At 45.3% G+C, this 25,840-nt stretch overlaps 1 long non-coding RNA gene across 2 annotated transcripts; it reads left to right on the forward strand.

Annotated features, from left to right (window-relative positions):
• Positions 1–283: 283 nt before the first annotated feature.
• Positions 284–8,732, forward strand: LOC149361113 (uncharacterized). Of its 2 annotated transcripts, none has more exons than XR_016288911.1 (3): positions 284–751; positions 3,512–3,715; positions 7,776–8,732. It is a non-coding gene; the product is annotated as an uncharacterized LOC149361113 (long non-coding RNA). The 2 variants fall into 2 exon arrangements; XR_016288910.1 differs by having other exon boundaries at positions 287–751; positions 3,535–3,715.
• Positions 8,733–25,840: the final 17,108 nt, after the last annotated feature.

Raw genomic sequence — 25,840 nt, forward strand, 5'->3', positions numbered from 1 at the left:
GAGCCAAGCTGTGTAGAGTACGCTAAGCCACACAATATGCGAAAATAAAAACCGAAACCAGTAGCGTTTGGCAACATCATCATCATTCCTTATTCTGCGACGCAGTTACGGGGAGCTGAGTTATAGCCTTAGAACTAGGCAGACAGTGCAGCCGTGCAGCGGCTGCGGCTTTCCTGGCCCCAGATGCGTCGCCTGTAGCTGCCCGGCATGCTGCCCGGTTTTTCAAGCTTTCGTTCGCAGCGCCGCCAGAAACAGATGCTTGTGAGTAGTCGCATTTTTTTACCGCAATCATTCCAATTTGCTGACTTTGTAATTGAAACAAAATATTTTGTCGTTTAATGCAACAAGTTTGTGGCAAAAAGGGCTTTATCAATTCTTTTTTTAACGCGTGTAAAGTTAGGCGACATTAGCGCCACCTTTCCGTTCGCTGGCGGCGGATTGCGAGTCTCATGTTGGCCGCGCGCTACACTATCTTTTTTAGGACGCTGAAACGACTCTTTGTTGGCGGGGTGCGACGGTTGTGATGTGGGTGCGTTTCTTCAGTTTGTTTGTGTTAAATGTGCGGCCTCGTTAGTGTTGTGGTAGTGTAACTGAACTCGGAAGGTGACAGATGGCTCCAGTGCTGCGGAAGACGTTCTTACGCGCACGCAGTGCTCAAAAACTGCTCTGACGTACTGCACGCAACCACGCCGAGAGCGGCCGGCGCCCGATGCCCGATAGAAGAAACGGCTTGCCGTGAACGTTGACAAATGTAAGTACAGAACTGGAAAATGACTTCTGCGATGTGTCGGGGGTATGATTGAGGGCTGCGAATGCATTTGGGTTGGTCTTCACGTCTTGTTCGCAGTGAGGTGCAAAATGCGGGCACCACGCGATCGTTTGCAGAGAGAAGGTGTTGTGACACGCTCGCTTGCCAACTATGCAACTTTTAACCCGCCGCCTCACGCTGTTTGCGTCAGCTCCTCGGCGCAGGAGTTATGTGATAGAATTTGGTTGCACGCCGAGAACTATGGGGTGCTGCTTGATTCGTTATTCCGACTAAACAGGAGCAGCGCGTGAAAAGGAGACCATAAGAACGAAAAGTCCTTGTAGCGGCGTGCGTCTTTTGATTTTGCTGCCTGAGTGTTTACTGGATAAGGAGCATTGGCCGTTCTACGTCGCAGTCACATCAAGTGCTGTGTTTCTTGATAGTTCTGGTCAACGAAACGACGATTAAAAATAGCAGAACCATTCCATTGCAGTGCAGCTGAGGTAATCGCACAATGGAAGGTTTGTTGTCATTTTATTTTTTTACGTTCACTACATTTATGTCATTCCCCCATTTTCAGTCTGAAGCGATAAAAGTATAACGTGATTCGCGAATAATAGCTTTAAGAAAAGTATGACAAGCTTTGTAAACCATTTTTTTGCTAACTATTAGAGGCATAAAAGCAAACAAGGGAAGGGGAATAAGGGGCTCGTTATAAATATGAAAGAAGCCAACAGCCACAGAAACCAAGGGGCACAGGGGATTTTTAATTTATTTATTTACTTTGTGGTGTTGATCAATTTAGAATATTACTGAATATGTTATCGCTTAAAGCTAATTGATTAGAAAAGCAGAAGAAAAAACAACCACTGCCGCCGGTGGTATCCGAACCCACGACCTCCGAATTACGCGTCCGGTGCTCTACCTCTGAGCTACGGCGACGGCTGTCAATTCTTCTGCTTTCGGGGGTATTTATGTGTACAAGTAACCTAACTTTGAGAGTGTTCATCAGCGCCACCCACGTTCATAAGCGGCGGACGTAGAACGTCCTGAGTTACCGCAGGTGTGACGTAGAACGTCATCGAACGGAGAGGGTGGAAGCTGCGTGAGAACCCTCTTATGCTTCCTATGGCGTCAAGGCTGCCAGAACCGAGGCCCTCGCTAAGCAATTAAGCAAACAAGGGAAGGGGAATGAGGGGCTCGTTATAAATATGAAAGAAGCCAACAGCCACAGAAACCAAGGGGCACAGGGGATTTTTAATTTATTTATTTACTTTGTGGTGTTGATCAATTTAGAATATTACTGAATATGTTATCGCTTAAAGCTAATTGATTAGAAAAGCAGAAGAAAAAACAACCACTGCCGCCGGTGGGATCCGAACCCACGACCTCCGAATTACGCGTCCGGTGCTCTACCTCTGAGCTACGGCGACGGCTGTCAATTCTTCTGCTTTCGGGGGTATTTATGTGTACAAGTAACCTAACTTTGAGAGTGTTCATCAGCGCCACCCACGTTCATAAGCGGCGGACGTAGAACGTCCTGAGTTACCGCAGGTGTGACGTAGAACGTCATCGAACGGAGAGGGTGGAAGCTGCGTGAGAACCCTCTTATGCTTCCTATGGCGTCAAGGCTGCCAGAACCGAGGCCCTCGCTAAGCAATTAAGCAAACAAGGGAAGGGGAATGAGGGGCTCGTTATAAATATGAAAGAAGCCAACAGCCACAGAAACCAAGGGGCACAGGGGATTTTTAATTTATTTATTTACTTTGTGGTGTTGATCAATTTAGAATATTACTGAATATGTTATCGCTTAAAGCTAATTGATTAGAAAAGCAGAAGAAAAAACAACCACTGCCGCCGGTGGGATCCGAACCCACGACCTCCGAATTACGCGTCCGGTGCTCTACCTCTGAGCTACGGCGACGGCTGTCAATTCTTCTGCTTTCGGGGGTATTTATGTGTACAAGTAACCTAACTTTGAGAGTGTTCATCAGCGCCACCCACGTTCATAAGCGGCGGACGTAGAACGTCCTGAGTTACCGCAGGTGTGACGTAGAACGTCATCGAACGGAGAGGGTGGAAGCTGCGTGAGAACCCTCTTATGCTTCCTATGGCGTCAAGGCTGCCAGAACCGAGGCCCTCGCTAAGCAATTAAGCAAACAAGGGAAGGGGAATGAGGGGCTCGTTATAAATATGAAAGAAGCCAACAGCCACAGAAACCAAGGGGCACAGGGGATTTTTAATTTATTTATTTACTTTGTGGTGTTGATCAATTTAGAATATTACTGAATATGTTATCGCTTAAAGCTAATTGATTAGAAAAGCAGAAGAAAAAACAACCACTGCCGCCGGTGGGATCCGAACCCACGACCTCCGAATTACGCGTCCGGTGCTCTACCTGTGAGCTACGGCGACAGCTGTCAATTCTTCTGCTTTCGGGGGTATTTATGTGTACAAGTAACCTAACTTTGAGAGTGTTCATCAGCGCCACCCACGTTCATAAGGTTCTTCTGCTTTTCTAATCAATTAGCTTTAAGCGATAACATATTCAGTAATATTCTAAATTGATCAACACCACAAAGTAAATAAATAAATTAAAAATCCCCTGTGGCCCTTGGTTTCTGTGGCTGTTGGCTTCTTTCATATTGGAGGCATAGGTAATTAATAATTAGCCTCCACTCATGAACACATTGGACTGAACAGCTAGAGGTTTTAATGGGATGTGGCTTCTGTGATGTTTATGAAAGCATGGCTCTAATGCAGCCTTTCTTCAAATGCACCCGCAGTCAAGCCCTGTACAGCTGCTCCACCGGTATCATCGCGCTACTTTTGCACCAGCTTTCATCTGTCATCGAGCCAATGCTACCTCAACCAGAGGCAAATGACATCAAGACCTGCTGGTTCAGCCTATCAGCCATTGACACTGGATATCAAGCATGTGCCACTTGTAAAAGGATAGGTAGACAAGTGGGTATATTTTGCTTGTCTTTTTTAGCCTGCCAAAAATCTTCTGGTCCAGGCTCCCTCTCTTTTTCGTTTTTTTTTTCTTTTAAAAGAGGACCAAGAGAAAGGGAAAAGATATTGCGGGCGTCATGAAAGCACTCCCCTAGTCAAGTGCATTGTGTTATAGTGTGAAATGCTTTCTATAGTTTTTTCCCTCATGCCTCTCGTGCTTGGAAATCTTGACCACTGTATAGACCAAATTAAAACAATTATCTGCTTCATGACCTTTATACAGCAGTCTAAAAGCAGCAAATAAATTTTATAGGTTTACTTCAGCAGTACCTACCTCTTACAAGGTATGGCATGTTTGAAGTGAACCAGTGATGTGATAGGCATGGCCTAACGGGCAATGCATAATTGAATATTGGCGTTCAAGTGGAGCACTCTGCTTTAGAAGCATATTTGTTGCTAGCATCAATAATTGATACCTTACCAGGTTATCCTTGCATTACATGAAACCCTGCAAAGCTTATATTTTAGCTATACGGAAGAAAGGTGCTTATTCGATGTCATGAGCATTGCTGAGGTTTTCTTTCACACTCCCTTTGTCACAACTGACTGCACTGTACAGTTGAAATGCATTTGGAATTGAGTATTGGTGCATTGTTTTTTTTATTCATGCCGACGTTCAGTTACTGATTGCATTACACTAGCTGAGCCTAAGTCAACAAATATTGCTGTGACCTTAACAAGACCCCTGGCTTTACTTGAACCGATGCATTTGATGTTGCCTTTCTCCCGTGCCATCAAGGTTTGTAATAAGCTGTGTAAATAACTTATTTTCTTTCTCGAGGTATTTATTGCTGCAATTAGTGACAGGTAATTTCCTAAAGAACAACCTAAGTGCACATTTTTATCTTCTTTGGAACACTTGTTTGCTTGTTTCCCTTGTATTCTTAACTTAAACAGATATGAGCAGGCCTCAGCACTAGAGGGATGTGCTGCGGGACAAATAAAAAACTACCAGTCCAGCTGCTCCCTTAGGGGCACGTTTCTGAGGCTTTTATCGCTTGTAGTTCTATGCAGCTTTACTTACAAGTATTGTATCTGACGCAGTGTGTGCCTTAATATTTTGATTCATTTGCTTTAGAGCGTGCCACTCTTGCCCTGACGAACTTGCTCACCTTTGTACTCTTTGTTCATACATTTTCCCCTAACACCTGGTATAGCTCCAAATGATACATTATCTACAGCAACATGTGCACTATATTGCAATGTCTTTGTGCCATCACTTTTGAAAACAAAAGCTGCCTGAATTTTTGTGCAGACAAATCAGAAACACAAAATAATTTTTATATTTTATGGCCTGCATGTTATCTTCATATGACTGGAATGGCTAAATATCTCTTCGTGGTAGCCTAATTTGGTCATCATCATCATCAGCCTGACTACACCCACTGCAGGGCAAAGGCCTCTCCCATGTCTCTCCAATTAACCCTGTCCTTTGTCACTTGCCGCCACTGTATCCCCGCAAACTTCTTAATCTCATCCGACCACCTAACTTTCTGCCGTCCCCTGCTGCGTTTGTTTTCTCTTGGAATCCACTCCGTTACCCTTAAGGACCAGCGGTTATCTTGCCTTCGCATTACATGCCCTGCCCAAGCCCATTTCTTCTTCTTGATTTCAACTAAGATGTCATTAACCCGCGTTTGTTCCCTCACCCACTCCGCCCTCTTCCGATCTCTTAACGTTACACCTATCATTTTCCTTTCCATAGCTCGCTGCGTTGTTCTTAACTTAAACTGAACCCTCTTTGTTAGCCTTCACGTTTCTGCCCCATAGGTGAGTACCGGTAGGATACAGCTGTTGTATACTTTTCTCTTCAGGGATATTGGTAAGCTACCGATCATGATCTGAGAGAATCTGCTATATGCGCTCCACCCCATTCTTATTCTTCTAGTTATTTCCCTCTCATGATCCGGATCTGCGGTCACTACCTGCCCTAAGTAGACATATTCTCTTACTACTTCCAGCACCTCTCTACCAATTGCGAACTGCTGTTCCCTTGCTAGGCTGTTGAACATTACTTTGGTTTTCTGCATGTTAATTCTTAGCCCCACCGTTCTGCTCTGCCTGTCTAACTGGTTGATCATGCTTTGCAGTTCTTGTCCTGAGTGGCTTAGCAAGGCAATGTCATCAGCGAATCGCAAATTACTCAGGTATTCTCCATTAACTCTTATCCCTAACTGTTCCCATTCCAGTCCCCGGAATACCTCCTGTAAGCAGGCATTGAAGAGCATTGGCGAGATCATGTCTCCCTGCCTGACACCTTTCCGTATTGGAATTTTATTGCTGACTTTATGGAGAACTATAGTAGCTGTGCAATCGTTATAAATATCTTCCAATATTTTCACATAACACTCTTCCACACCCTGATTCCGCAATGCCTGCATGACAGCTGAGGTTTCCACTGAGTCAAATGCTTTCTCGTAATCAATGAAGGCTATATATAGGGGTTGGTTATATTCCGCGCATATTTCTATCACCTGATTGGTAGTGTGAATGTGGTCTATTGTCGAGTATCCTTTACGAAAGCCTGCCTGATCATTTGGTTGACTAAAGTCCAAGGTTTTCCTGACTCTATTAGCGATTACCTTAGTAAATACCTTGTAGGCAACGGACAATAAGCTGATTGGTCTGTAATTCTTCAAGTCCTTGACGTCTCCTTTCTTGTGAATTAAGATAATGTTAGCGTTCTTCCAAGCTTCTGGTACTCTCGAGGTCACAAGGCACTGTTTATACAGGGTGGCTAGTTTTTGTAGCACAATCTCTCCTCCATACTTCAACAAATCTGCTGTTACCTGATCCTCACCAGCTGCTTTCCCTCTTTGCATTGCTCCTAAGGCTTTCTTTACTTCCTCCTTCGTTACTGGCAGGATGTCCCATTGCTGTGCTCGACTGCCTCCCTCAGTAACTTGATAATTACATTCGCTACTGTATAGATTTGTGTAGAATTCTTCGGCTAATTCAACTATCTTATCCATATTGCTGATGACATTGCCGTTTGTCTTTTAGCGCATACATCTGGTTTTTACCTATGCCCAGTTTTCTCCTCACTGATTTTAGGCTACCTCCGTTCCTTAGAGCATGCTCGATTTTCTCCACGTTAAACTTTCTTATCTCGGCTACCTTGCGCTTATTTATTAACTTCGATAGATCTGCTAGTTCTATCCTGTCTGTGGAGTTAGAAGTCCTCATGCTTTGGCGTTTCTTAATCAGATCTTTAGTCTCCTGAGATAGCTTGCTGGTATCCTGTCGAACCATCCTACCACCTACTTCTGCGGCGCACTCTGTAACGATAGCTGTAAGATTATCATTCATTGTTTCAACACTGCGGTCGTCTTCTTCAGTTAAAGCGGAAAATCTGTTTTGCAGCGACATTCTGAATTCCTCTACCTTCCCTCTTAATGCTAACTCGTTAATAGCCTTTCTCTTCACCAGTTTCCTCCGTTCCCTCTTCAAATCTAAGCTAACACGAGACCTTACCATTCTGTGGTCGCTACAACGGACCTTACCGAGGACATCCACATCCTCTACGATGCCAGGGTGTGCACACAGTTTGAAGTCTATTTCATGTTTAGTCTCACCATTGGGGCTCTTCCACGTCCACTTCCTGTTTGCTCGTTTGCGGAGGAAGGTATTCATAATCCGTAAACTATTTCTAGCTGCGAACTCTACTAATAACTCTCCCCTACTGTTCCTAGAACCTATAGTCACCTACCGCCTTGTCTCGAGCCTGCCTAATTAGGTGTAACACGTTAATGTCAGTTCCTGTGAATATCATTCAGTCTTCGAATGTGGGGGCAGAATTGAACACAACAGCATGTTATAGCTTTTTCTTGTTCAAGGACGCATTACATTTAGTTCTAGTCTTGTGACTGCTGCTTATGCTATTACTCAGCAGCCTTATCAAACTCGCTCGGAGTGCTGCATTTTAGTGCACATTTAACTGATTGTTGCTGCTCCGTGTTTGATTCTATTAGAAGTTACTATAACTGTATACTTTGAATGTTTTCTTGTGCAGTTCTCTTGCTGCTGCATTCTGCCATGGAGAAGGCTACCTGTTCGTGCACACGCCTCATCACTAGGACGCTACCTCTTCCACTGGTGATGCAGACAAGTAACGACAGGGTTAATTGGAGAGGCATGGGAGAGGCCTTTGCCCTGCAGTGGGCATAGTCAGGCTGATGATGATGATGAACAACAAGCAGGCTGCCTGATATTGAGGACAAGTGTCAGGATAGTGCACCAACAAAGTCTCTTAAGCATTTCTGTGCTGATGCATTTTTATTAAAATCAGCTCATAGCTTAATATCTACATCCATGGGGACATTTAGCATATGTCTGGCATTTGTTTGACTTTTAATTCGCTAGTGTTTGCAGCCTTTAATGTTGGTCTTAAGACAGTGTAAGCATTGTTTCACTGTGTGGGATTTTTTAGCTGTTTTGGAGAGATGTGTGTGTATGCATGCAGTTTTTTTCCACGGGTTTGTTATGTGGCTCATGGAACTTTCATGTTACAGAAGAAATTATTTCGTTTCTGTGTTGTACAGGAAAGTGAGCAGTATTTATATGCACCAGGTGTTTCAGGGAAGAATAAGTAGTTTTCAAAAATATGGCTTTTGCTCCATAATATTACCAGTGTTAGCAGACACCAGAAAGCCGGTGAGGTGTATTTAGTAAGCTGGTTAACTAATTTCTGATAATTAACTTTTTAACTAACACAGGTTTGCAACTGGTTGCAGTTAGAGACTTTTAGCCAGTTGTTCGTAGTAGCCATATCAGTTTCTGGAATGTACAAAACATGATTACTTTCGCCGCTGTGGCTCGACAAAATTTGGCTGCATCGTGCGAAAATACATGCGCTTTTGAAAGCACACAGGGAAAGAAACCCCTCCAGTGCATGTAACTGCTACAAATCTCTAATGGCAACTAGACGCCTAACTCTGATAGTGAAGGAATCATTCTTAGCAGTAAGAAACACACACAACACCAAGACACACACACACACAGGACACCCGCTAGACTTCAACTATCTTTACTGGACACTTGTACAACATAAATATGTATCACTGAGCACACGCAGGTGCCTCGTCATCCGCAACAGGTCTAACTACGCCCTGCCCTCTCCTGCAAGGCATACGGTTGCGCCGATAAACAATCTCTTTTTCTGCCAACACCAGGGAGGGAGTGCTTACACATGTCACCCGCCTCTTGAATACGAAAGACTTCGATAATTTTTCTTTCTTTTTTCTCGGCTCCCAGGCCTTTCGTATTCAAGAGGCGGGTGACATGTGTGTAAGCACTCCCTCCTTGGCATTGGCAGAAAAAGGGATTGTTTATCGGCGCAACCGTATGACTTGGAGGAGAGGGGAGGGCGTAGTTAGACCTGATGCCGATGACGAGGCACCTGCGTGTGCTCAGTGACACATATTTATGTGGTACAAGTTGCCAGTAAAGATAGTTGAAGTCTAGCGGGTGTCCTGTGTGTGTGTGTCTTGGTGTTGTGTGTGTTCTTACCGCTAAGAGTATGATTCCTTCAAGCCGTTACCAACTAGCCCAACTTAATGTTTTAACAAAGTTTCTGATAGTGAAAAGGTTCATTAATAAAAATTAGCTAACCAGCTTATTACGTAAGACTCTTCACAAGTTTTCTGGTGCCTGCCAACACTGGTAATACTATGCTGAAAAAGCCATACATTCATCTCAAAATACCTGTTTTTTGAAAATTACTTAGTCTTCCCTGAAACACCTCGTATATATGTAAGAAAAACCTAACGGGATTTAATTAACGATGTTTTGGTTGGAGGGCCAGTCGTTTTCAAGTGTACTACAGCATTTGAAGCGCACAGCTTTAGTTTCGAATGCTATACTATACTCTAAAAAGGCTGGTCCTCCAGCCGAAACATCGTGAATTAAAACCTGTTATGTTTTTCAGTTGCTGTGTGTCAGTCATTGTTACTCAGAGGGAACTGAGGGGAAGCGTGCCGAAGGCAATATTCTGTTCCTCTATTGTTCTCCATAAAATATTTTGATGCATCATGCATGTGTTGTAGCGCGTATGTACACTTGTGCACAATAAATGTAATAATTTGCATTTTGCTTCTATTATTCTTTAAGCACTCCAGGATAGTATTCACAAAATGATTTTGAAGTGATAAAGCTATGTTGGTAAAAGTGTTGTACTGTGTAGTTAACATACACTTTTCCAAAAGTTGATGTAGGAATTATACTTTCTTCGTACTTGAGTCTTTTGAATAACGGTGGCCAATTGTCGGAAGACCGTTGATAGGGCGTTGGTAGACATTGTCGGTATGTGGTTGATAAGAAGTGTAAAGACTTTCTATGTACTTGAGTCTTTTGGATAACGGTGGCCAATTGTCGGAAGACCGTCAATAGGGTGTTGGTAGACATTGTCGGTAAGGGGTCAGTAGGAAGTGTATACAAACTCGATAAGGGGATGATAGGAAGTATAAAGACTTTCTATGTACTTGAGTCTTTTGGATAACGGTGGCCAATTGTCGGAAGACCGTTAATAGGGTGTTGGTAGACATTGTCGGTAAGGGGTCAGTAGGAAGTGTATACAAACTCGATAAGGGGATGATAGGAAGTATAAAGACTTTCTATGTACTTGAGTCTTTTGGATATCGGTGGCCAATTGTCGGAAGACGGTTGATAGGTTGTTACTACAATGTACAAAGGCGTTTGAAAGACTTTCTATTCAATGTTGATAGGTTCTATTAACAATTGTCGAAAGACTTTCTAAAGAATGTTACTAAAAATTTTTGTAAGGGATACGTCGCTCCCAAGGAAGAGCAGCAGCAGCAACCTTGGTCACGTGGGCCCAAGTAGTAGTGGCACATGGAAAGCTGCGTCGTCTGCTGTCGTACACTTGCTGTACATAGGGATATGGTTTATTTCCTGTTTCTTCTTTAAAAAATGGGGAGGCGAAAGAAAAAGCTGAACAGCAGATTGACTAGCTCCCACCCCCCTTGTTTACGCAGGCAACAACACATCATGCAGTATACACATAGACACCGGCATGCACAAACAAAACAAAAATACGTTCTGATGGATTGTTTATACATCAATAATGTAAGAGTTGTGAAGGTTGGTTGGGTTTGGTTTATGGGGTTTAACTTCCCAAAGCGACTAAGGCTATGAGAGACGCCGTAGTGGAGGGCTCCGGAAATTTCGACCACCTGGGGTTCTTTAAAGTGCACTGACATCGCACAATACACGTGCCTCTAGGATTTCTCCTCCAAAGAAATTCTAGCCGCCGTGGCCGGGATCGAACCCGCGTCGTTTGGATCAGCAGCCGAGCACCATAACCGCTCAGCCACCGCGGCGGCAGTTGTGAAGGGCAACTGCCGTTAAATGTACAACGACAAAATGAAGTGTAAGTAGGCATGCTCAAAATTGTTTCCAAAATTTAAAAAAGCAGTCATAAAATCAAACAGAACTAAAGGTAAGTGCAACATACAGATCAAACCTGAGAAAAAGAATATTTCATAAAGGTAGTGCATACATAGTGCATCTATAATATTTGCAAAAAAGGAAAGACTTTACCTCAATGCTATTTCTAAACAACTAAAGGAATAAATCGTGAACTCTGTATTCGAAATGCACATCAAATTAATTTATTTGTAACAAAAGTCATTTAATATAGTTGGTACGGTGTGTGGTAACATGCTCGCGGTAATTAGTGCGTCTACGATGGACTTCCCAATCCTCACGATGTCTAGTTGTGTAATAATACGTATTCGTTTGCAAGCTTGTCAGATTCCTTATGAGAATAATGGCTTGTTTATTTTCATCCATTAACATTTCACAGAAGTGGTAGTTACCCAAGTTCCCAATGTTAATCTAAATCTTCTAAGCAGGCTCTCTGCTGAGCAGTCTGGTGAAGAATTTGCAATAATGCGGATGCACTACAGTCAGTTCTATCTCGTTTGTTGAGATTGTCTTGCCCCATTCTGAAAAGCAGCAACTTATGCGCGATACAAACAGTGAATGTAAATCAGCAGTCTTGTGCTAACTGGAAATAGGTCTTAAATCCTGTAGATTAATCCTATAATGCGAGCTGGGCTCGTTAGGGCATTTTGAAATACCGGCCGGTATTGCGATATGTTGAGCAAAGCCAAGTGGGCGAGGGGCGTCGTCGAGTGCTGAAACCAAGCGGCTCGCTTGGGCCGATCTCATTTGGCATACCGCGTATGCAAACGCGGTTTCTGCGTTCTATTTAGCTTTTCCACACTACGCCAATGCCGATGCTCGGCTGACGTTTTTGTCCGTGGCCCGTAGGCGACATTTTACTGAATAACAGCGCGAACTTGGACGAGGACAGAAGAAAGACACATGGGCAGCGCCCGTCCATGTTGTAAGGAGATAGCGCCACCCAGCGGCGTTCGTGAGGAGAAGAAGACAAAGCACGAGGAGCGCGTGCGGAGGGGTACGCCGGGACAGGTCGAAGAGGATTACGTGGCAGAGAAGAGAAGAGCGCTGTGGACGACGGACGTGGACGAGTTCTGCTGGCTCCCCGAGTTCCGGGCTTGGGCCTCAGCCGCAGACGTCCGGGCCACCAGACCTGGACATCCATCGTCGAGACCTCAACCACCAGGCCCAGGCGCCACTCTTCTCCGTCCATCCGTCAGCTGCTCCACACAGGCCGCTTCTGGCGCCTACGTGACTTTTCCGGGATACCAGACCTGGGAACCGTGCTGGGAGCCCACAGACGCCGACGCTGCGGTAGCGTTGCATCGACATTGGAACGCCCAGAGACTCCCTGACTGCCCGACACCCAGCCAGTCCTCTCCGCTCGTTGCTCGAATAAGAGACAAGTAGTGTGACTTTCCTCTTTGACGTTCTTTTTCCTGAATTTTTCGTAAGCACTTTGTTCTGTTCCCCCGTGTGTTTTTCCCGTGCGTTGTTGCCTTGCTCTCTTGTTCCTTTCCTTTTTTCACTCTCATATTGAAATTGGTATTCTTTCCTATAAAAGCCGCCTCGTTTATTGTTTGTACTTTTGTGTTTGTTTAAAATAAGACCTGCAATCTCACAGATCCTCACACATGTGTCTTTCTTCTGTCCTCGTCCAAGTTCGCGCTGTTATTCAGAAATATGTCGTACCAATTCGCCCAAGCTTCCGCTTTACCGTAGCCGACAGCGCGTCAGTCGGACAAACCACTGTTCACTTTACAACGACATCGTGAGTGTCGCGACACTGTTCTTTTTATCCTGCCCAACCTAGCCAATGCACTTGCCGGCCAATACCCGTCGCTACCTTCACTTCGCTCCGACCGCGCAGCCGCGGTGCGAGACTGCTCCGTGTCCCGTGGCTGCTGATTACGATATTTGCTGCTCGCTCTTTAGAGTGCAGCTCTTTGGGACCGGATTCTACGTTTCGCGGCGTCGCCGTCGCCGTTGTTCCTTGTAACCAGCAGTGGACACCTTAGTAGCGCTTTAACCTGCGAAACCAATGGAGCGGGAGCTTGAAAAGCAGAGTGCAAAATTGGTAAATTGCTTTTTGAGGAAAGGAAACTGCGCAGTATCTGTCTCACACATCTCGGTGGACACCTGAACCAGAGGGAAGGCACATAACAGTCCACTTGGAACAGTCGACACCTCAGTGGTGCTTCAAGCTACGTGGCGGTAGTGACAGATGTGCGCTGCATGCCTTCGCATTGACAACGTTGTGCCAGAAACGCTGCCACCTGCCAGGGGGGCTGGGTGGGTGGAATTCCCGCAAGAATGCGCCCGTGACGAAGACTGCACTTCAGCATTACTTCTGTTTACATTGTTGCCCAGGCAACAATTGCGCGTTCGTTTGGCATTAAATGCAAAGCTACGTTCTACTTAGAATAAACAATCTCTTCTTCTTTGCGCCGGTTTTACGTTCACTTGTTTACGCAGTGCGGTAACTCACCAAAAACCGCCGGTGAAAGCGAGCGCCAGCCTGCGGAATGCTTCATAGCCACATTGCTGACACAGATTTCGGCGTTTCTCGCTCGTTGTAACTGCTTTTTCCGATGTCTCCAATACTTGCATTTAAATTTCTTTATCTATAGGTATGTGTGCACCCTTGGTCCCAGCAGCAACGTGCTTTTCCAAAAGGTGCTTCGTTCACGGTACATTCTGCCTGTTAAGGACGTCAGGTATCCGTTTCCGGAGGTGGTGGTGGTGAAAACTTTTATTTCGGGAAAAAGAGTTTGTGAGCCACAGAGTGGCCCCGCTACATGGTCGGCGTCCCTAGTCCGGGACACCGCACGACGAGGCCCCGTCTCTCGCCCGTTTCACCAGAGCCCTTTGGGACTCAAGCGAGGAGCAGTTGAGGAGGGCAGTCTCCCATGCCTCTCTGGAAGGGGTAGGGGAAGGGGGGAGGTGGGGATTTTGAGTACATGCCCACACCATGTGGAAGATATCACAGGTCTCCCCACAGTGTGGGCATCGCCCATCCGTGTTAGGATCGTAATGCTTTAAGATTGCAGGACAGAGTAGAGTACCTGTCTGCAGGCGCCTTAAAGTTCGCTCCTCCGTCTTACTCAGCCCTTTTGCAGGGGCCGGGAAAAGGCGGTGGTTGTCGCTATAATGTGTTAATATTTCCCTGAATCGCAGCAGCGGCTGGTTAGTCTCCGAGCCAGAAGAGCTGGGATGAGGAGCCCGGTGAGTAAGCGCTCGGGCAGCCGCGTCAGCGGCCTCATTACCTCGTAAGCCCTGGTGGCCAGGAGCCCAAATGATTCGTTTGGGTGCTGGATCAGTGGCAGTCCGTCGTAGAATACAAGCAGCTAAGGGGGAGATCTCCCCTGCCAAATAATGTTCACATGCTTTTCGGGAATCCGTGATGATTATTCTCGAATTGGCGTGGGCGGCAGCAAGCGCTATCGCTACTTCCTCGGCCCGCATTGAATTCGGGGCTCGAAAGGAGAGTCCATCAACGTGTATTTCCTGGTGAACGACAGCGGCCGAGTAAAATCCCGTGGGCGATGGCCCTGCTACGTCAACATAATATACACCGGGTCGGGAGCCGTGTTGTCTCTCAAGAGCCCGAGCCCGCGCTTGTCGTCTGTTTTCATGCATGTCGGTGTCCATGTTACGGGGGAGCGGGGAGACCCAGAGCATATGGCGCCATAGTACTGGGATACGCTCCGCCTCCTCTGGAGTGCAGTCGTGTTGGATGTGTAAGCGGTTTAGCAGGCGGCGCCCAGGAGCCGTCTGCGTGAGCCGCGTGTATTGGTTCACGAGGTGGGCCTCCCGCAGCTCCTGGTAGGAGTTTAGCACCCCCAATGCCTTGAGTTTGGCATTAGAGGTAGCCACCGGGAGATCCAGGGCTCGCTTAGTTGCCTTGCGGATGATGGCGTCTATTCGCGCCTCGTCTTGCTTAGTAGTGCGGAGATATGGCACGGCGTAGAGGATCCGGCTAGTCACGAAGGCATAGACGAGCCGAAGCGCGTCCCTGCCCCGCAGACCACCCCGCTTGTTGGAAACGCGGCGTATCATGCGCCCTACCTGTTCGCCTACTCTCTTGAGTTTCGCAATAGTGGAGTCCGGTCTGAGTCTCTGGTGAATGAAAAGGCCCAGAATGCGGAGCTCCTCCACCTCTCTAATAGGACCTCCTGACAGAGAGATGTGTATTGCTGTCCTATCCTTTGGGTTCGCTCTGACATGCAGAAGCTCTGATTTCGCTGGAGCACATTGGAGCCCACAGTCATTAGCATACGCATCGACTATGGAAGCAGCCTGCTGAAGGCGGTCCTCCATGTCCCCAAGGCTCCCCTGAGTGGTCCAAATTGTAATATCATCTGCATATAACGCGTGTTGAATGCCTTCCACCCGGGCCAATTGGCTTGGGAGGCGCATCATAGCAATGTTGAACAGGAGCGGTGATAACACTGCTCCCTGAGGGGTACCCCGTGTTCCCATCATGTAAGGGCCGTATTCGTCGCCCTCAATCCGAAGAAAGGCCTGGCGATTAGACAAGAAATCTCTTACATACGCGTAGGTCCTAGCCCCACAATCGGTAGAACTCAAGTTGGCCAGGATGCTTCCGTGTTTCACATTGTCGAAAGCCCCTTTCAGATCAAGGGCGAGGATGGCTTTGTCATTGTGTTGCATAGTTGTGGGTCGTATTACATCCCTGTGCAGCTGGAGAAGGACATCCTGTGCAGACATGTGAGGGCGAAACCCGAACATGGTGACTGCAAAGAAGCCCTTACTCTCCAGGTATGGAGAGAGGCGATCCCGTACCATCGTCTCCATAAGCTTGCCCGCACATGAGGTCAGTGATATGGGCCTCAGGTTGTCCGTATTCACGGCCTTACCTGTTTTAGGGATAAACGTCACAAGTGACGTTTTCCACTCGGGAGGGAGTGGACGCCCGTCCCAGATCTGGTTGATGTATTCTAATAAATGAAGGTAGGCTGAGTCCGGTAGGTTCGCCAACAGGTTCACTGTTATGCGGTCCCGTCCCGGAGCCGTACCCCGGCGCATTTTTGCTAAGGCCGCCTTAAGGTCATGCAACTCAAAAGGGGCATCGAGTGTTTCATTAGGCCTGCCAGAGTACATGTACTGTGGCCCAGGCGGGTCCTCCATACGACAGAGATATCTGTCGCACAGAGTGTCCGCAAGTTGCGCCGTCGTACCTTGGAACCCTTGCAGAGCACGCCGGAGCTGCTTTTGCGGCTCCCCTCTCGTTTGGGAGGGGTCGATTAGACTTCGAAAGAGACGCCACGTCCCCTTCGAGCTCATCTGATGAGCTGCGGCGTCGCAGCGTGCTATCCAATTTGAATCTGAGAGCTCGGCAGCATACGCTGCAGCCTGCGCTGTGAGTTTGGCTATGCGGTCGCGTAATTTGCGATTAGTTTTCTGCTTTTCCCACCGTTTAGTTAAGCTCCGGCGCGCCTCCCACAAATGCAGGAGGTGGGTGTCCACTGCGGGGATCTCTTCGGTGGTTTGTAGTGTTGTGACGTGTTGTTTCTGAATGTTGTATATGTGGTTAGCCCGTTCCGCGTAGCCGCCGGAAAATAGTATGGAAGGGATAGTGTGATTCCGGAATTTGTGCCAATCGGTCAGCTTGGCCTGACCCCATTTTTTGCGCGCTGCCTTTGCCTCGAGTGTAATCCGGAGAAGGAGGTGATCGCTGCCTAGAGTATCTCCCAAGTTCTCCCATGCAGCCGCTCTAGCATTTTTAACGAGAGAAAGGTCTAGACACGTGTCGCGGGTTACCGAATTCCCCACTCGAGTGGGATACGCCGGGTCCGTGAGCAACGTGAGGCTGAGGGTGGAGATGAGCTCCGCCAGCTTACGTCCTCTTGCCTGTTCGAAGTGGTAGCCCCAATGAAGGCTGGGAGCATTGAAGTCTCCAACGATCACTAGAGGCTCTTTGGCTGCCAATTTTATCGCGCGAAGGAAGATTTCATTGAAAGTTACGCGCGGCTTACGCGGAGGGCAGTATATGTTGAGGATATGTATTGACGGGTCGCGGCGTCTGAGAGGCAGTACTCGGACCAGTGCCCCGACGCTTTTCCAAGGTAGCCCAAACTCAAACAGAAAGTTTAGTGTCAAAGCCAGCAAATCGTTGGGCGAAAGACCGTTTCATTCATTCATTCATTCATTCATTCATTCATTCATTCATTCATTCATTCATTCATTCATTCATTCATTCATTCATTCATTCATTCATTCATTCATTCATTCATTCATTCATTCATTCATTTTATTTCTACTTTTGCCATACAAATTACCAAAACACTAACTGAACCCATAGCCAGAGGCTAGTGTGGGGTTCAGAAACAAAATATATCAAGGCAATGACACAGCACTTGTGAAAAATTAAAAGCACAAAATCACGGCGAAAGACCCAAATACATCATACAACAAGGAAAAACAAGTATCACTATCGCCAGTGGGAAGTACTTCCGAACAGCCGAAAGACTGAGCAGGCACCTTTTCGTTTCAAAAACACTGCCGCTGTGCACTCATCCGGTGAGTGAAGATGGCACTAGAGGTGAGTTGGATTACCACGGAATACTGTTCCAAATCCTTACGCAGCAGTGGACAAAAAGAGCGGCACGCCGGTACCTGATGGCTCTTGGAGCTTGCTATGGACGGGGCTTGCTACTGTTTACGGTGCTGTCTCACTTTTCGGTGCATATGTCACCTGAGGTCTACATGGCTGACAGTTCATTATTCTGCATTTGGTGGTCTTCGGGACGTCTTCCATGTAACAACCGCATTCCGAGAAGCGTTTCGGCCACTTCGTCATTCTCAGGATGCCAAGAATAAAAGAGGTTCAAACGCGCTAACAAGGAAACGGAATCGATGCAACTAGAGCACACATCATCATCATCATCAACCCGGCTACGTCCACTGCAGGACGAAGGCACTTCCTATATCTCGCCAATTAACTCTGTCCAGTGCCAGCTGCGGCCACCCTCTCCCAGGAAACTTCTCAATTTCATCCGCCCACTTACCTTTCGCCGCCTCCTGCTACGCTTCCCTTGCCGTGGAATCTGTTCCGTTACGCTTAAGGACCATCGGTTATCTTGCATTCGCATTGGATGCCCTGTCCAAGTCCATATCTTCTTTTCGATTTTGAATAGATGGTCATTATCCCGTGCTTGATCCCTGACTTACTCTGCCCGCTTCCTGTCTCTTAACGTTACGCCTATAATTTCCTTTCCATAGCTCGCTACGCTGCCTTTCACTTAAGTTGAACCCTTTTCGTTAGCCTCAAAGTTTCTGTTTCATAAGTCGGTACAGTATGACTCATTGTTTTGTTTTTCTACACCTCTCTACAAATGCTTCTGGTACGGGTAAAAACCGAGAGCAGTTGCAGTAGGAACTACTGCCAGCTACCTGCAATGGGGACCAAATAGGACCACTTGCAATGGTATCGACTGGAACCGTTGCCATGGGGTATAACTGATAATTGTTCGAAATACCATTTCAGTTTGAAAACGTTGGATTCCCGGTAGTAAAATGTTCACCAGGGTGTCCCAAATTCTCTCGAATCCGTGTCTATCACTCAGGCCACGGGGCATAGACAGACACCCAGACCAAGCCGCACATTACCCTTACTCACCATCCTACCCTTACTATCCAAATCTAGCATTAGCTTCGTGCGCTACCCCTTCGCCTGCGTTATAGCGTTTCAGCCCATCACGCCTGGAGTGTGTGGCTTGCCTCTGACCAGCCGGGCGATCAGCTATCCTCAGAGAGTGCAATGCCATGGACACATTGATGATATGCCCTGAACGTGTAATTTTTCTCGTAAAACAAGCATTCCGCATAGCTGTGTTGCTAATGAAATACACAATTTCCACCTCTTAAAACTGCACATTTTACAGTAGAAAGAACAACGGATGTGATCTTACAAGAGCCAGTGATCTCCCGCCTTCGGTTTAGATGACTTCTAAGCAGCCGCCAAGAAAGTCGCTCCACAGAGTTAGGGGGCGCCGACAACTAAAGCCAGATACACAGTTTTCGTTGCCTTTCACCCAGAAAACAATCGAACGTCAAATATCTAACTATGACTGTGTACCAAAGATGAAAGAATAGTGGTGAGCTGACAATGGAATGCTTGGTAACTGCAAGTAGCTTAAGTCGAAATTTGCCCGACATAACGAATTACCAAAATAGGGGCGAGAAAAGAGATGCCTAAGCTTAACATGGGTACTCTTTGGATTTGTTCATGCATACATAATATGGAATGCTATCGCACGTTCTGCTTTCAGGAGTGAAGGTACTAAGCGTATCGACACGTTGCGGTTGCTGTGAGGCGCCCTTTTAGTTTGTCTCGTTTGCTCACTGCTCACAATTATTGACCTTGATGGAGCTAATGTAATGAAACTCTTTCTTCCAAACTAAAAGTCATATTTCCGGTTCCTCGTATGTCCTCTCTTTTGCATGTGAAAGTTCCTTTTTTAACATTCCCCTAATTCCGCTGGTTAGTTCGCGACTGGCGACTTTGTGGCTGGTCTTGTAGTGACTTCTTGCTATAGGTGTGACATGGTCACCGAGAAGAATAGCCTCTTTCACCGTCTGAGCCTTTTTTTTTTTAACCATTTCTGTCCTCCGAAACCCAGAAAAGATTGACTAGGCACCCTTGCAAGGAATTATAATTTACTCTTGTGTGTCTGAGTACTTCCAGGCGCACCATTATATTTTAGTGTATGTGCACGAGTAGAATTTTCAATTATATGTCATTCAATCTCAGCTTAGGGCGTTGAACATCTTCCCTCCCTCAAGTAGGCTGCGCAGGGAGAAAAAAATTTAATCCAAGTAAATATGTATAATGCATAGGTCTAGAGGGCCAGGTGCGCACAGTGGTAAGTCAATGCACTAAAACTACCACTGCACATCATTATCCACTAAAAATACCACTGCAAAAAATGAGTGCACTGAATCGTGATGCTCTCAAATAAACAATAAGTAACACTACCCTAAGTAATCAGAAGAGCGCTGATGACATTGAAAAGGCGATACTTCTCGAGAATGCATCCAATCTTTCATCAACATCATCATAATTAACCATGTTGCTTCCACAGCAGCCCACAATGCCCTCTATTATCGATCTACAAATAGCTGGAGTGCGCATATCGTTAATCTTCAGATGTTCACTTCCAGTAATAATATTTATTATTCTAATTCGATCTGAAAGGGCACTCACGCATTTCGAAGATTCGAAAGGGCAAGAATATATGAGACGAATTGAATACGTTTCATTTTAATCAGAAGCACTGCTTTCCTTGTTAGTGAAGAAAGCTGGGAGAGATTCACCGGCAGGCAGTAAACATAATGGCATCGTGCGCAGTGGCCTCGTTTATAGAGTGTCGGCTTTCTTGAAAGCGCTTCCTCCGGAGTCAGTGGAACAGTTTTATGTTTTGTTTGAAGAAATTTAGTACAATGCAAGCCTTGGTTGTTAAGTCGTGCACATATTTGTTCTATGTAAAGTCGGACGTGAAATATCCGACTACTAATTGTGAACAAGCCTAAGGATGTCGCCAGGAATGCGGCATTGAGACATAAAAGGCTGCCACTTTCGTGTGAACAGCACATTAAACACCTCGTTATGTTTAGGAGCATTTTCTGAGCATCATCATGGCATGAAATCTCTAATCAGCAAAATGTTAAGGTCACTTGAACCACGGACACAGATTGAAAATAACGCAGTTGTAGGCGTAAAGCTTTATATTTCACGGCATCCCTTTGGAGAGAGCACTAATGTAGATCATGAAAAGCAGCGGCCCTAAAACCAACTATTGTGATACGTCTGAAGTCGCATCAACAGACGTGGAGGATGCATTGTTAACTATTGCATATTGCTATCTATTCAATAAGTAATCCTATGACCGGTTGAAAACAATGAGAGATAAACAAGGATATGGAAGTTTGTGCATTAAAAGAAATTGAGGAGCGGTGTCACACGCGCGCTTGAAGTCTTAAAATACAAAATCAGCTTGAATATTCTACTGATAGGGGTCACTCTGTCACGCGAAAATTAAAACAATTGGGTGACGTACGAAAGCCTGGACCCAACAGGATGGAAAGAGCAAAGAGCAGACATTTAGGTGAGCACAAAACAAGGTAAAATAGTATATTTCCTGGCCTGAAAAAGGCATTCGCAGCCAAATATGGGGCATGGAAGACATCGTAAAATTATAAGTTGCCTTCCATCTTGTCATGTTTCCTTCTACTTCACATACGGCAAAGCATGCTTCTATCACCCACGGTTTTATTTTTGCTATTTGCTCTTTTCTCCGTCTGCTACCTACATTTTCACATCACGTTTTATTTTCTCCATCGCCTTTATACGAGGTTTATTGCCAATTTTCATTTTTTTTTTTGCTTCCGAATGAAACTCTTAGCGACTTGCGGTCCGATTGCCCTGTTGTTGAATCTGCCCTCCCGCACCGATTAGATTTTGCTTTTTTATGTTTTGTTTGATGGATAAAAGAAAAAATGCGGTTACTGTGTGATGCCTTTTACCGGCTATTGTGCCAATGAGAAAGTTGGTTGCGTGCTTCGGTTCCTGGCTTATATAGCATGTGCTTTCTCACGGGAATAAACACTTGGATGTCAGCGCCCATGGCGTGGTTCACGTTACTATGTCTCCTGTCCTTGTCCTATTCGCACAGCTCCACCTTTTATTGAATTCAATCAGCTAGCCAGCAAGAACGTTTTTCTATCGCCATCAGGCTTGACAGAATCTCCAGCGACTGCAACAAGAAATCACAGCAACAGTAAGTCTGCTACCGATAGGAGGCTTCCGGCTTATAAAATTGACTTTACACGCATATATGTCGAGTAGCCAGCCTTACCGTCATATATATCATAGCAGGAAAACTCAGGTAGCAACACCATCTATCCCAGTAAGAGGTGAACGAGCGTCCTTACTAGGTACATTGAGTGCTAAACATAGCGCGTTATACGTGGCCTCGTAAACTGCTATTTTCCCTCTGACAGCGTCTGATCTGCAGTTTATCATTGCTGACATACTTATGAGGCTAAAGTCTGGTACGCACTTGTTCCGCTACATCAGAGTATGTGCGATTAGGACAAAAAACTATTTTATCGTCATAAACCGGGCTGTAATGTTCTTACCTGCCACCTCACTGATAAGGAACATGTGTTTAAAGCGGAGGCAGTCATTGAATCAATTTTTGTTATTGATGCATGAAACGTAATGAAAATTTGAACAGGTATGTAACTTTTCATTGCGAGTTCAGAAAATTTTTTTATTTTAAACAGGCTTGTACAATTGCTGAATAATTGCAATTACTACCCTCGTAGGTCGGCCCTGGGCCGTATATAGTTAGGAAAGAAATAGAGAACTTTTTATGCCTGCATGTACACAAGCGCCTGCTTTACGCAGGAAATCTATTAGTGCTGTCTCAAGCTGCTCAGTACTCAAGGAAATAAAAGCTATATTCCGTCACATGATGCTAACACAAACAAGTTTATTACTAAAGTAACTTGATATATTGCGCCTGTGTATAGAAAAACCTACAACTATATTCCACTTAAACATCTCTGAATTCACGCGCAACAAATAAACTCGTTCTACCGTCGTTCGTTGGAGAATGCTGAAAAAATAAGTGATAGCAATCGCACATAAAGGTAGTTAGTTGTATTGATTTTAATGGCGCAAAAGCAACTGCGGCTATCATGCGCCAAACACAAGGTTAGAGTTTTTGTTAAAGGTGAAGCTTTTTATACTTAGAGTCTGTTTAAAACGCTGGCTTCCTTGAGAAACCTAAAAATACATGAGATGTCAACCACTGCTCGATCACCTAAAAGTAACATGGGGTGTAATGGGATGCTTTCCCTGTAAAATGTTGTAAAATATTTATTTCTTAGTTCTTCTAGTTTGATACATGAAATTAAAATGTGAAATGTGAAATGTGAAAATGTGAAATGTGAAATGTGAAAAGTGAAACCTGAGAGAACCAACCTTAAAGTGCATTCCCATTTCATGCTCAAAATGTATTTATGAATTATATTCCCACTCGAAAGAGGACGAGCAGTGCGGCTCTTTAGTAAAAGGATTTCTTCCTTCCTAAAAATTTCCTCCTTTCATCCCGCCCGCTTAAAGCGCTTCAATGAATTAACCAACCTTTGAAGAATGCCGCCCGCCTCTTTTGCTGTGCATTCCCGCGACGCTCGACCTCCCCATTGGCCGAATGTCATCATGCGCCTTCGCGTTTTTTTTTTCTCGCTTGTTTAGTTGATTTCTTCTCCCCCACGGTGCAAAGAAAACGAGCGGCGCATGCAAGAACCAATGCGGCGTTTAGCGCAATCGCTACGTAGAGCCTCTTGTACTTCAAAACCGCGTAACGAGAGCCAAGGTCAAAAGGAGCGAAAGTGAGCGGTGGGAGAGGAGGAGGAGAGAGGAGATGGCGCTGCATTTGATTACTGAGAGGCTTAACCCCAGGTGGCGCTCTTCCGCCACCCTGGTGCTTTTTTCCTCCTCGTGGAGTACACTCTAATCCGCGACTGTAACGGACCATCGGTGACGTAGTTTTGGCATTACATATCCCACCAATGAAAATTTTCCATTCTTGATATCTCTTAAGGCATTTATTCATTTTTGCTCTCTATCGGACACTGTTTTCTTCCTGTACAAAGTTATCCCAAAAATTTTTATTTCCTACTCTCCTACAGTGGTCTGACTTTAATATGAAGAATTTTCGTTACCCTCGAAATTTCAGCCCCATGGTTGAACAGGACAAGGAGAATTTATTAGACACATTCCTCAGAGACATAATAAATTGCTCTCTCTGCCTGTCTTAAGAGATATTGCTATGGCATTATATTAGCCTGCTTTATTATGTAACGAAGCCCAAATTGGAAAACTGCTGTCTGTGACTAATATAAAAACAGGACACACGCGGATGACGCACAAGAAAGCAACGCACATGTGTCGTCCCCGTGTCTTACGTTATTATATTAATCATGCCGCTGTCCAAACTCGCTAAATTTACTGGCTTACTTTTCCTATTCGCGACTTTAGAAGGCCTCAAAAGTACAATCCATGCAATTTTTTTTCCCATATTCATTTATCTTTCATAGCCTCGATCTTGAATATGGATCGATTATTCTGCACCGGTTCATGTATTTTGTCATCATTCCCAATATGCAACCGCCTTTCAAAAACTGCAGTTCCCTCTCCATGCTCTTCAACACTACGTCAGATGTTTTTACATATATTTGCATCTATCACTCCTGGGGTGCTCTGTGTGTTCAAATTGTCAGTTATGCGTGGTATTTTCTAGCTTCGGCACCTTATCCGAGCAAGGCTGTCAACAGACCGGAGGATACAAATGCCTCCTCCGTTCATCTTTTCCTCTAACTCTTCCCAATGTAATACTTGAAATGCCTCCTGCAAACGAGCAGGGAATGGCGGCGGAGAGGTCGTGTCGCCTTGCCTTCACCAGTTCTGATTCGTAATTGATCACTTCTGCTGTAAAAGACTAGTGCATGTGCACTTCAGATATTCTCCAGCTCTTTTACATGCGCGCCCTCCACGCACTGCTAACGCAAGCCTGCATAACAACGGGCGATATGAAGTGCCCCTTCGTATTACATGAAGGCTATGTGTAGTGGCTGCGTATATTCTGAGCATTTTTCTGTAACCTTACTAACTGTAATATTTTCTATTGTCGAATGTTCTTTCGAAATTTAGCCTCGTGCTTTGGCTGTTTGAAGTGCACGTCACTCTAAGTATATTTTTGCTTACCATAAAAAGTACCTTGTGAGGAAAGGGCAGTAGGTAACGGGTCTCGAATTTGTCAAGTGTGACACATCCTTTTCTTTTGATTGGTTTTGTTTATGGGGGTTTAACGTCCCAAAGCGATTCAGGCTACGATGGACGCCGCAGTGAAGGGCTCCGGAAATTACGACCATCTTGGGTTCTTTAACGTGCACTGCCATTGCACAGTACACGGGCCTCTAGAATTTCGCCTTCATTGAAATTCGGCCGCCAAGGCGGGGATCGAACCTGCGTCTTTCGGGTCAGCAGCCGAGTACCATAAACACTGAGCCACTGCGGAGGAAACTTTTCTTTTCAACTAATATAACCTTCGCATCTTTCCATTCTTATTCAACGCTTCAAACCTTGAGACATCCAGCTTTTGTAGCTCACTATGTCCGTAAGAAGGCCTACAGTTGTATTCTTCTGACGCGCCGCTTCTCACTCTTCAGTGAAGCGTCCTTGATCAGCTTTCACTACTTCATTTATAACTACGAAATGAATTTGAACACCTTCACCAGCAGGACTTTTCCTAAGTGCTTCATGGCTACTTCAGCAACAGTAGATATTTGTTTACAATTCCTCTGCCACTATAGCTATCTATCCAAATTGGTGATAACTTTACCAACAATACATACAAATTATGGTCAACAAACGTTGCAATTTACAGGTCCTTATCTGTGGAATAATCTTGAATATAACGTTCAAATTTCACCTACACTTCATGCCTTTCAGAAACAATTAAAACATTTTCTACTAAATTCAACCTAGTCTACATTCTTTAGTGCTGTGGTTTGTGTTTTTCTTTTCTAATTATAACATGTTTATTTGATATTGTCACTAGT

Source organism: Amblyomma mixtum, chromosome 2 (assembly GCF_055824585.1).
Source record: "Amblyomma mixtum isolate Tamu chromosome 2, ASM5582458v1, whole genome shotgun sequence".
NCBI classification, from domain to species: domain Eukaryota; kingdom Metazoa; phylum Arthropoda; class Arachnida; order Ixodida; family Ixodidae; genus Amblyomma; species Amblyomma mixtum.